Source organism: Lynx canadensis, chromosome E2 (genome assembly GCF_007474595.2).
Source record: "Lynx canadensis isolate LIC74 chromosome E2, mLynCan4.pri.v2, whole genome shotgun sequence".
NCBI classification, from domain to species: domain Eukaryota; kingdom Metazoa; phylum Chordata; class Mammalia; order Carnivora; family Felidae; genus Lynx; species Lynx canadensis.
Genome location: NC_044317.1, coordinates 1,198,354 through 1,210,338, shown reverse-complemented (window position 1 = coordinate 1,210,338; position 11,985 = coordinate 1,198,354).

Here is an 11,985-nt window from a genome sequence, read left to right as displayed (position 1 = left end):
CCCCTCCGGGGACCGAGGCAGTGGGCACGGTGCCCAGCACGTGGCAGGAGGGGGCTGGCCGGGCACCGTGGGACATGGCAGCCGGCCGTCCACGTACAGGATTCCTCTTGAGAGAAACAGAAACAGAAACCCGATTCGGGCTCGTAGATGAACAAAAAGTCCCGGAAAGGTCTAGGCCCAGTTGCTGTTGGCGTTTGCCCGTGCAGGAGGGTCCTTGGCCCTGGGAGTCCCCCTCCTCTTAGGGAGAACATTCTCACATGTCCTGGACTTGCTCACAAGTGAAGTGACCCCAAAGAGAAAAGCCTGGCGGGAACAGCGTGGAAGGGGACAGACGTGTGACCCGGGCTCTCCTTTCACGCCAGGGGCTGCCGCTGGGAAGGGCCTGAGTCGCCTGAGTCCCCAGGGCACTGTGGCAGCGGGCGGGACTAGACCCGGGGCTCCTGGCCCGGGGCCCACCCCTCCAGGCCTGCCATCTGCGGCCAGCAGGGCCAAGCCCCTAGGAGGCCAGGTGGAGCCCAGGGACGGGAGGTCAGAGTCCCAGGTGACAGCTGCCAACCCAGGGCGGGGGTCCTGGTCCCAGCCCCGCCACCCTCCCCCTGCCTGCTGTCCCCCAGGCTGTGCTCACCCTGCCTTACTTGGCTTGGAGGAGAAGCCCGTAACACCCTGCTGGCCTGTGCCAGGGGCGGGCGGGCGGGGGAGGGGGAGGAGGAGGAGGAGGACAGATGTGGCATAGGGGCTGTCCCTTGCCCTCTGCTCGAGCTGCCCGGGTAGCAGGGCCCGCCGGCCTCCACGGCTGCAGCATGTCCCCAAGCTGGGACCAGACCCTGACCCGGGGTGACCAAAGGTTTGGATCTTTCTGGAAGAGGAAGGTGGGGAGGTGGGCCTAGGGCCCGGGAGTGAGCTGGCCCCATCCAAGCACCCCGTACCCTCTAGAGACAAGATCTGCGGTCACAGAAAGGCCAGGAAGGCAGGGTTAGAGGTCAGAACCTCGGAGCACAGGGGCGGGAGGGGAGTGAGGGCTGTGCCCGCCACACCCTCAGGCCTCCTGGGACCAGGCTCCACTCAGACGCCCCAATACCTGCCCACCGCCCCCCAGAGATGCTTTCCAGAGTACGCCCCGCAGCACCCCACCCAGAGAGCTCTGCTGAGGGGCCTGGCACTCTGTCCCTTAGCAACTCCAGCACTGGCCACAAGCCGGCCGTTGGGGCCTCTGGCCCCAGAGCGCCACACGGCCCTGGGGTGGGACCTGCCAGACGCCGCCCCGGGGACAGGGGCACCAGCCACAGGTGGGGTGGGAGGAGAAACGGCCACAAGAGCCCTTCACGGTTTACGAAGTTAAGAAACTCAGGGACCTACCGAGGACCCTCTCCTCTCACAGGAAAAGGCTGGCCTGAAGTCCGCAGAGGGCCTCCCACAGCCTCACGGGGGCAGACACAGGGCACAGCGAGGGTCCCCGCGGGCCAAGGCCAAGGACGCCGTGTTACCTAGTTGGAGCCCAGCCAAGAGCCCAGGGCCCCATGCGGCTGAGGTTTAATTAGCGTGGGGTCCGGGACACTGGTTTTATGGCTCACCTGATGGCCAGGCCCCTCCCCCTCCGCCACCAGCTCCGTGAGGCTGGCCTGAGGAGCGCCTGGCGGCCACTGAGACCCAAACACAGAGGGACCCCCAGGAGGGACCCCTGCCACGTCCTCCCACGCAGTCCTCGGGTTGGGGGCGCCTGACGGCTCACGGCCCAGCTGCCCTCCCAGCCACACGCAGCCCCAGACGGACGGCTTCAACGAGGCGAGCACGGCGTTGTGGAGTGACGGTGCAGGGCACAGAGGGACAGCATGGGTGGGGGTATGACCTGCATGGTGTCCGGGGACCTGGGGACCCAACAGACACCACAAGAGCCCCCGCCGTGCACGGCAGGCACCTCGAAGCCAGTGGTGGGTGCACGGCGTGGGTGGCCTGGCCTCTACGACCATTCACAGGCCTTCTGACCCCAACGTGTCACAAGTGGGGCCACCTCCTGGCCCCCAGCTCTGGAGCACGTTCCCCTGCCTGGAGGGGGCTCAGCTCTTCCGTGCTTCTCCCCGGGACGCTGCCCAGACACCCACCGAGTGCCCGGTGCCACCAGCAAAGCGTCCCTTCACGTCAGACTCAGGCGGCCCCTCCCAGGGGCAGGACCTGCGTTTCCTCAGACGTCGTGTTTGTCGCGGGCTCTGTTCCCGTGAAGGGTCAGCAGCCGGCCACCCTGCCCAGAGGAACCCTCCAGAGAGGAGGCCGGCCTCCAGGCACGGGCGGGGCCGCATTCCACAGGGAGGGACCTCCCGGGAGGCACAGGCCACAGGCTGCAGGTAAACAGCCGGGGGGCGGGGCGCCCAGGAACGGAGTTTAGGGACCGGGCCCCACGCGGCGCCCCCACCCACCTCTGCGAGGACGGGGTTTGGCAAAAACCCCCACCGGGGCCACTCGGAGCTCAGGGGCCTGGCCCGGGAAGGGGCCCCAGGAGGGGCGAGCTGACAACACGACGTCCCCCAGCCGGCGGCTGGCACGCGTGGGGGCTGGCGGGCTAGAGCCCCCCGGGTGGGTCTCCGCACGGGCCAGCCCCGTCCAGGGCCCTCGGCACGTCCTCAGGTCACCGCCCTCCCGAGTCCCCACCGCCGAGACTTCCCAGGGACCAGCAGGACATCCTCCAGCCACAGGGAAAGGGGCTCCGCGCGGAGCAGGGCAGACCAGGTGGCCAGGGGCCTGCGCCGGGCGCCCACGTGGAGACCCGGCCCTGGCGGTTCCTTGTACCCCGCGGGTTCTTTCCTGGACGGCCAACTCGCACCCCACAGGTCAGGCGGCCCCTCGGGCGCAGGCCCCGGGCAGAGAGCGGGCCGGCAGCTCAGGCCGGGGCGAGTGACACCTGTGACACCCGGAGCTCCGGCTTAGGGTGCCAAGCGGATGTGGCCCGTGGGGTGGGTGGTCCCGGGCCGGCGGGACCTGCTTCCTCCATGACCCGCTGGCACTTCACCCAGAGGGCGGGGGCCACAGCTGTGACCCTGCCCTCCACGTGACTGAGGGTCTGACGAGGTGCGTGGGGGGAGGGGGTCAGCCGTGGGGGCCTCTCCTGAGGGTGAGGGGCTGCAGGAACCATAGTCCTAACACCCGAGGGGGTCCTGCCCCCCAGTCGCGGCGCCGGTTGTCCGAGTGCGCAGAGAGGCCCCGGGTCTCGGACAAGTCCCGATGCCCTCCGGCTGGCTGACCCCAGGGTCCAGAGGCCTCTCGGGCTGAGCAGACTACGGCAGACAGGGTTTGATGGCGAGCTCCGGGCGAACGGAGACCCTGCGGGCGCCGCACCCCCCACCGCCCCGGATCCCGGGCTCGTTGATGACTGACCTGCCCCTACAGGGGTGCCCGACGTCACCAGGGCCACACCACACAGGGGACCCCGAGCCGTGCACCTGTCCCTGGGCCACCCGGCGCCTCACACGGGCAGAACTCACCACCCAGCAGAGACTGCCAGATGGGGGGCCGCTCCCCTGGTCTCGACAACAGCCCCCCCGGAGCCGCTGAGGCCCGGTCCTCTGTGCGGATGCCAGAGGGGACCATGGAGCTCCGGGGCGAGCTCCAGGAGACAGGGCGGCAAGGGTCCACACCCGCCACAGACCCTAAATAATAAATACACTCGACCTGGCCCATCGTGTGTCAGGCTGTCATGAGCCCAGTGACGTGCGGAGGGCACGGGGGCCAGAGCACCGCCTCCAGGGGCCCAGTCTCCTGGGGACGATGGTGGACACAAAGGAACAATGAATGAGTCAATGAGAACAAGTCTTGTGGGAGCCAGCAGGGAGGGGCTGCTGGGACCGGCCTCCAGGAAGCCCTCCCCTTGGGGGCAGGGGGGACCCGGGCCCGGAGATCCCACACGGGATGATCCAGGGCAAAGGCCCTGAGGTGACCACGCTCACAGGAGACCCAGAGGAGGGCAGCGTAGCGCCCCGGGAGACCGCGTCCTCCCAGAGCCCCAACCAAGGCGGCCATGTTTTCCTATCAGGTCCTCGTCGGGCCAACATTTAGCATAACCCATCTAGAGAGCGGGGTCCTTAACGCAGGGGTCCCAGCGCAGGCTCTCAAGCTCGCCAGGTCACGAGGGGCCGGGCCCCGCGGTCGGTGCTGGATCGGAGTCTCTGGGGACTGGGACGCGCCCCGCAGACCCAAGGCCCGCGCTCCAGAAAGTGCCTGGTGAACTGAAGGACCCAGGGTGTCCTTCCTCCAACCCAGGAATGTGACTGCATCACAACCCTGCGGCCGTCCTGTCTTCTGAGGCAGCACCCAACCTCACGGCGTGACCTGGGACCACCCTTCAAGGACAATGACCTTCTGCTCCCTGCATGCTGGGGTCCCTTATCCTCCGGCCTCCGGCCGCTCTCCTGCGAGTGCCTTCTCCCCACAAACCCCAGGACGGCATCCACTGCACGGACGGCCGCCGCAGCCAGGCCCACGGACAGCCCGGGCTTCAGAGGAGTCTCTGGGCCGCTTACCGCCTTCCGGAGGCCACGCCAGCCTTTCCAGATGTGGGGGTCCACCCTGGGCAGACCAGGTACCCGCATCTCCTCCCCAGCTCTGGGCCCAGGACCCAGGGTTGGGGCACTGACTCAGAGCCCCACCCCGTGACTCAGCCAGCCCACGGCACCCCGAGTCTCAGCCTGTCCGGCGTGGCTCGTGCGCACGGCCGCAGAGTCTGGTTGGCCCTGCTGGGGGGGGGCCCTTCCCGGCAGGAGAGAGGAATGCCTTCTGGCCACCTCCTGTTGGCAGGCAGGGGTGGGGGGGGCGGGGTGGCTGGCCAGGTGAGAGGCGGGGGACGCAGGCCCTTCGGAGCCCGGCCCTCCCCGGGGCTGAGGGAACTTGGGGGGCAGCACCGGAGGCTGAGGAAGGGGGCTGTCGTCACGTCTGTGTACTTCAGCAGGGGACCGTGTCAGGTCCTGGCTCCACCCCCTCCGCTCTGTCCCCCGGTGTCCCCTTTGTGAAATGGGGCACCGACGGGCATTTGTGCCGTGACCACCTTTCTCCCCAGCCGACGCCCGCCCAGCTCAGGGCCCGTCTCCAGAAGGCACCACCCTAGTGAGCGAGCGCCGGGCCCGCGGCGACCCTGATATGTCATCTGCGCCCTGGATCACGCAGGGAGGGCAGGGGCTGTGCCAGCTGTCAGGGCGCCTGGCGACGTGACGAGACGCACACGCGCCGTGCGCAAAGCAGCACACCCGCGCGGTCAAGCGCCCGGTCGGGAGGGTTGGGACCGGGCCTTGGGGGCCAGGCGTGTGGTGGTTTCCGCCTCAGCCTGGCCAAGCTGCGGGGAAGGTTTGCCTTCCGAGGATTCACGTTGAAACCCTCGGGGCGCCCGGGTGGCGCAGTCGGTTGAGCGTCCGACTTCAGCCAGGTCGCGATCTCGCGGTCCGGGAGTTCGAGCCCCGCGTCGGGCTCTGGGCTGATGGCTCGGAGCCTGGAGCCTGTTTCCGATTCTGTGTCTCCCTCTCTCTCTGCCCCTCCCCCGTTCATGCTCTGTCTCTCTCTGTCCCAAAAAATAAATAAACGTTAAAAAAAAAAATTTTTTTTTAAATAAAAAAAAAGAAACCCGCAAACCCTAAGAGCAGCAGGTGACCCTCCGGGAGCCAACTGGATGAAAGCCGTAAGAGCACAGAGCAGGCCCTCTCTCCAGGGCTGCCCTGTGGAATGCGGACTGGGGATTGCCACTTCCTCTCTTGCCCGAAGTCCCAGCCGGCCGCGTGCCCCACGGCCGCGCCAGCCAGTTCCCGGAGCAAACGTGTTCCTCTCTCGCGTGTCTGCGCATGGGCACATCGGTGCTCCTGCGGGATGTCGCATCCGTCTGCGTCCCACTGGTCCCGTTCCTCTGACGGACCCACCTGGTACTGACGGTCAGCACCTGTCTCTGCAGTCCGGGCCCAGGTGGCCACAGGCTTGGGAGGACAGGGTGCCGGGGCCCCAGGAGCTCTCTGGAAATTCAACAAGCTCGTGAAATGACCGAGGGAAAAATCAACACGGTCCGCTCATAACAACTGGCCCGGCCCCACCCCCAGGAAGCCAGCCTCCGGAGCAGGGACCCAGCCCCCACTGCCCCAAGAGTCCAGGCACAGGACGCGAGCAGTGGGGCTCTCCCCGGCCGGAACCCGGGCCGCAAACACTCCCTTGAGTCGCCTGCACTATGAGGTGTGTCCGCAGAGAAGCGCCCAAGGTCCGTGCCTCCCGCCAGCGCGGGGTCCACAGGGTGTACGGCGCTGAGTACGGGGCCCGTGGCTCATTTCCCTGCGATCCTCTCCCTCCGCCAGCAAAAACACGCTTGGGATTCAGGATATCCTTCCAGAAAGAGCCACTTTGGAGCTCCAGAATCCCATCGGGGTCACTTCCAAGGGGACATTCCTGCAGCCGTCTGGGGCCGGAGAGAACAAAAGCACACTGGCCGAGGGGCGGGGCCCGAGCTCCCGAGGGGCCAGATGCCAGAGGCCCCGGGGGAAGCAACGGGCGTCCCTGGAACCCCCTGCCCCTCCCCCATCCGTACGCCAGATCCCCGCCAAGCGCCAAGCACGGTGTGTGCCAGCAGCTCGGCCGAGGCAGGGCTGGCCTCCCCGCACAAGCCCTTGGTGGAGGGAGGCCCCACTGCGGCCCGCTCACGGGGGAGGGAAGTCACAAGCCAAGGCCCCTCAGACAGTGAGTGACAGCACCAGGCGGGACCGGGCCCTCCTGGCCTAGCTGCAGACCGCCCGTCAGGGCCCGGCTCCCCCGCCGCACGCGAGACGGCCGTGCCCTCAGCCCCGGCCCGGCTCCCCCGCCCCGCGCCAGCTCAGTTCAACGGGCCCCCAGACCGAGGCCTGAAGTTCCATGCGGTCGTGGGGCAGGGCCCGGGGCCGGTCAGGGTCACGGCCCCGCCAACCTCGGACGGCGGTCAGCACCGGCTCCCGGTGACGGAGTACACTCCCCAGACGAGAGGAGAAACGGTTAAGTGGCCACTTTGAGAGCAGACTGCGCAGCTCCCCATGCCCTGGGGGACACAGCGGGTGGGGACGGGGCAGGCCTGGCTGAAGCTATATGTTCAGTTCCTGGAAAAAGAGGGACACGCTGCCGGCTCACCCACGGCATCCTGTTTTTACGGAAACTAATCTAATTCCGAACGGCGCGGCAAGCAGCGGCCATCCAAGGGGGTCCCGGGAGGCCGCGGCGAAGGGGCGCCCGCGAGGCGGGAGGGCTCCCGTGGCCCGGCGCGGTGGGCACGGCCGCCCTCTGCCAGCGCCACTCCCGAGGGTCAGAGCCCCCCGCCCCGGGGGGAGGCCGGGGACGGCGGGTCCTTCCTGGCAGTGACAAAGAAGCAGGCCAGCTCCCGCCCCCCCCCCCACCCCGTCTCGGCCGGACTCTGTCGCAGGGAGGCTGCCTGGGGCAGACAGATGTCACCGTGGGGCTCCCGCCCACGACACGCAGGTCAGAAAGTACCAGAGATCCCACAGCCTTCGGGGACCTCCTCCCGACCTGGCAGCCCGATGGCTTCAGGCCCGAGGCTTTGGAGTCCCCGCAGCCTTGGCCGGAGCCTGGCTCTAGGTCTGTGCCCGTGTGACCCCTGAGCCTCAGTGTCCGCACCTGCTCGAGGGGGACACCAACCCCACCCACGAGAGGCTGCCCTGCGTGACGCCCGGTGTAAAGCGGCCGGCCCTTCCCTAAGCACCGTCTGCTGGGTTCACACGACGTGTGCCTGCTGACGCCCACCCGGGGCCCGGGCTCCAGCCGGACACTGACGGGAGACTCGGCCACCTGCCCGAAGCCGCGAAAACCGGGACCGGGCCTTACTTCCCGCTGCCCACCACAGCGACCTGACCGCCCTCCCAGGCCCCTCCAGCTCCTCAGGGTCAGGGCTGAACCTCTGGGCTACGCTGGCTCCAGGGGGCCTGAAGGCACACGTCTACAGGGCACGGGCCGGCCCCGACCCCAGGCTGCCGCAGAGTTCCCATTCACACACAGAAGGGACGTGCGTCCCCGCGGGCCTCCCCCAACTGCTCCTCGGAGGCCCAGCGAGCGGGTGGCCCAGGGAAGCCCGAGACGGGGCCGGGCGGGCCTGCCGGCTCCTCTCGCACTCACTGGGCACCCGGCAGGCCCGCGGAAACCTACTCTTCCCGCCTCATCCAGGGAGGGGACCACGTGGGGAGGTCCCCAAGGCCGAGGACATCCCCGCTCACGAGCAGACATGATCTCCTCCGGCCGGGCCCCTCCCCGCTCCCACCGCCAGCCAAGCGCACACACTTCCACCCTCACAGGGACCAGCCTGACACCTGTCCTCTGGGCCCTGACGCCAGCCCCACGCCGCGCCCCTCCGACCGGTCACAGGGCCCCAGAGCCGACCTCCCGCTGCCGTCGCTTCCGGCTGTGGGACCGGGAGTCTGCTCATCCTCTTTCAGGCTGATTCTTTGGCTGACGCCTCGCAGGGTCCGTGAGGACGGGGGGCTTGGGGTTCACGGCGGCCACGCAGGGCACCGCCGTCTTGCTCGTCCATCACCAGCCTGGAACCGCACCCTCAGAGCGGGGAGCTGCCTCAGGGGGCCCGGCCCTCTGCCTCGGGGCTCCAGCCGAGGCTGGTGCCGGTCCCCAGCGTCCGGGGCCGGGGAGCCTCCTTCTGGGAGGGCACCAGAAAACTCCCCGGCCGCCAGCGCTCTGAGGGGACGGAGGAGGAACTGTCAGGATGGGCGCCCCGCCCCCCAGCACGGGCTCCATGCGGGGGCAGAGACGCACCTGCCCGGACCCGGGCCGGGACGCGTCCCGAGCTGGGAAGGACCCTCCTGCCGGCGGCCCACGATGGGAAGGACCCTCCTGCCGGTGTCCCCGCTGCTGTCCTGGGGGAGCGCCCACCAGCCCGTGACTCGGCCAGACCAGCAGGTTCCACTGTCCCCACCCAAGGGGACAGCAGCCCCAGCAGCCACCGCCTCGGCTTCGGGACGTCCCGGAGCTGCCCCACATTCCTCCCTGGTGAGAGCACAGGCGCCCTGTGGGGCTGCAGGGAAGAGGTCCCTCGCCGGAGCGCTCGGCCCCCGCAGCTGCACCCTGGACGGCCCGCGGGACGTGGGGGGGCGTGGGCCGCTCCGGGAGCCGCGGTTCAGAGGCCCCGCCCCGCCCGTGCCGGGGCAGCGAGGGCTCGGGAGGGGCGGCCAGCTCAACGAGGTCCCGGGGCCCACGTCGCCCGGTGAGTCACCCCAAAGGCCACCGGCCGAGCCGGGCAGGTGCTGACCTTACGACTGGGGCACAGGGAGGCCCCCGGAGGGCAGGGCAGCCCCACAAGGCCTCCCTGCAACACACCAGGTAGGTCTGCTCTGCTTCTCAAGGCGAGGAGCTCGAGGCTCAGAGAGGCTGTGGGACGTGTCCCAGGGCGCCCAGCAGCAGGGCCAGGTTTGGGGTCTGACGGAGCCAGCACAGAGAAGCTTCGCCGGGCATTTCCCCTCCCACGGTCTCCGTTCCACAGGCACCCACGTGCGGCCTCATGAACCAGTGGGGCTTTCTTAATATTTATTTATTTTTGAGAGAGGAGAGAGCATGTGTGCACACGAGTGGGGGACGGGCAGAGAGAGGAAGAGGGGGAGAGAGGGAGAGAGAATCCCGAGCAGGCTCCACGCTGTCAGCACAGAGCCCGAGGCGGGGCTCGATCCCGCGAGCCGTGAGACCCCGACCTGAGCCGCAATCAAGAGTCGGACGCTTCACCCACTGAGCCCCCCGGGCGCCCCTAAACCAGTGGTTCTGAGGACTCTTGCTGCGGGACACACACACTCGACCTGAACCCCAGCACGGCTGTACCTGGGGGCGCCCCAGGGACAGTGTTCAGGACCGGCAGAGGGCAGCTGAGGTCCCAAGGCAGCCCCAGGGGGCCCTCCACTCTCCATCCGCACACAGAGCAGGGGGGAGGCAGGACACAGATTCACGGAAGTGCCAGGAGCAAGTACGAACAGGTGCTGCCCGGGGTCGTCCCGGTGGGAGGCCCAGTCCCCGCACGGCCACTAGTGTGACAGGGAGAGAGAGGACCAAACAAAACAGGCAGAGAGGGAGAGGCGAAAAACGAGACCTTGGAACACTGCTGGGAGCGTCTGACCACAGCAAACCCCCTCGGGGGTAGGGTTCCTCTTAAGAATGTGACAGACGGCACAGAGTCCCCTCAGGTCCCCTCAGGAATCTGACAAAAGACCCGACTAGACACAAGGAGTGGACGTAAAACGTGTGACCCACAGGGAACGATGTGGCCACAGACCGCCCCTCACCCGATGGAATCGAGCCAACGGGAGAGGACAACCCAGCATCCGGGCCATCAAGCCAATGGGGGTGGGACCCGAGAAGGAACGAGGGGAGGGGGGCGACCAGAACCCTGTAGGTCAAGGCCCCCGCCTACAGTCCCGGCTCTCACCTTCGACCACCCCCTCCGTAGAGACCCTTCCTCACTGTTCCTCCGTCCTGATTCTACTCTGCCTGCGGCTCGTTGACCTTGTGCCCACCTCTTCATGCTTCGAGGCGGGTGGCAACGAACCCCGGCGACCGAGGTAAAAAATCCTGCACTAGGGTGACTCAGCCCTACCTCAGGGCCTTGCCACGTGCCGGCAACACTGCCTGGAGACGCAAAGGGAGACTCAGTGGCTCCTGACCCTCGCGACGCCTGGGGTGTCCCCCAGGCTGGAGAACATGGTGCAGCCGGCCTGGCCCAGAAGCTTCTCAGGCCTCCTCTGGAGACAGCAATCTCCACGCCATCCGCTTGGGGGGCCGGGGTCTCCACTCAGAGCGAGCCTTCAGAGGAGCGCGTCCCCTCTGGCACATGCACGTGACTCTGCTTCCAATCCTTGTCCCTTGCTCGACACACAGGGAACCCAGGGGTACAGACCGAGTGGATAACGTGCCCTCTGACAGCGGAGAGCAGGGAGCCATGTGGCAAGCGCTCTGCCCGGCCATTTCGGGGGAGACGGGGAGGGGGGAGTGCGTGGCAGGGGTCTGGTGAATGGAGTGCGGACCCCTCCCCGTGCGGCCTCACTCTGGAAGGCCCGAGGACAGCCCCTACCCCTTAGTGTCTCCACCCACAGCCTGGGAGGGCAGGACCGACGGGCAGGGAAGAGGAAGGCCTAGCGTCCCCCCAGCTTCCTCAGGCACAGGACACAGAGACACGGGATCCGTGGCTCCCCCCCCCCCCGCCCCCAATGTCCAGGATTCTGCGTGGAGCCAGCCCCCGGCCAGACGAGGCTCCTGCACGTTGTTCCCGTGCTGGCTGGAGTCATTCTGTCCACGGGAGGTCACACTGTCCACGGCCAGGAAGGGACCTGGAGCAGGAGGGTCCTTGCCGAGGTCAGAGCAACAAGGGCCCGCAGCCGAAGAAAGAAACTGTTCGGTCCCGAGGACCCCGTCTGGTGCCAGTCCTGGGCCCACAGGGCCCCCCCACCCCCACCCCCACCCCCACCCCGAGCCCCTGCCCCTAACCATCCTGACCATCTCACCCTGGGCTGGTGAGGTCTGCCCGCAGGACCGTGTCGATCCAGGACATGGGGCCGCAGGGACTCCCGGGTGGCCGGTCTGCGGGGAAGGCGCGCGAGGACCTCACGGGGCCCCCGGAGGACCAAACAGGGCGTGCTGTGTGCGACACTTACGGCCCTGAGCCTTCCTGCCCTGTCCCGGACTCGACCCGTGAGGCCGGGGAGATCGTCCTGGGGGGGAGTCGGTCGGGAGAAGGAAAACCATGCAGTGCACGCAGGCGTCCGCTGCATCCTGGGAACACGGGCCGGCGGGCCCGGACAGTCACGTTCACCGTCACTTTCACAACAGGCCGGCCAGGGCAGCGCGAGAGGCCCGGCCACGGCAGGCGGCCCCTGGAGACGGGCACGGGGGCCCCGGGGGAGGCTTGGGCAGGCACGCGAGGGGCGAGCACAGCAGGAGGTGCACGGGGAGCAGCGGGAGACGAGTCAGGACACGGGTCAGGACACGCCGAGAAGCCTGCCACGTGGC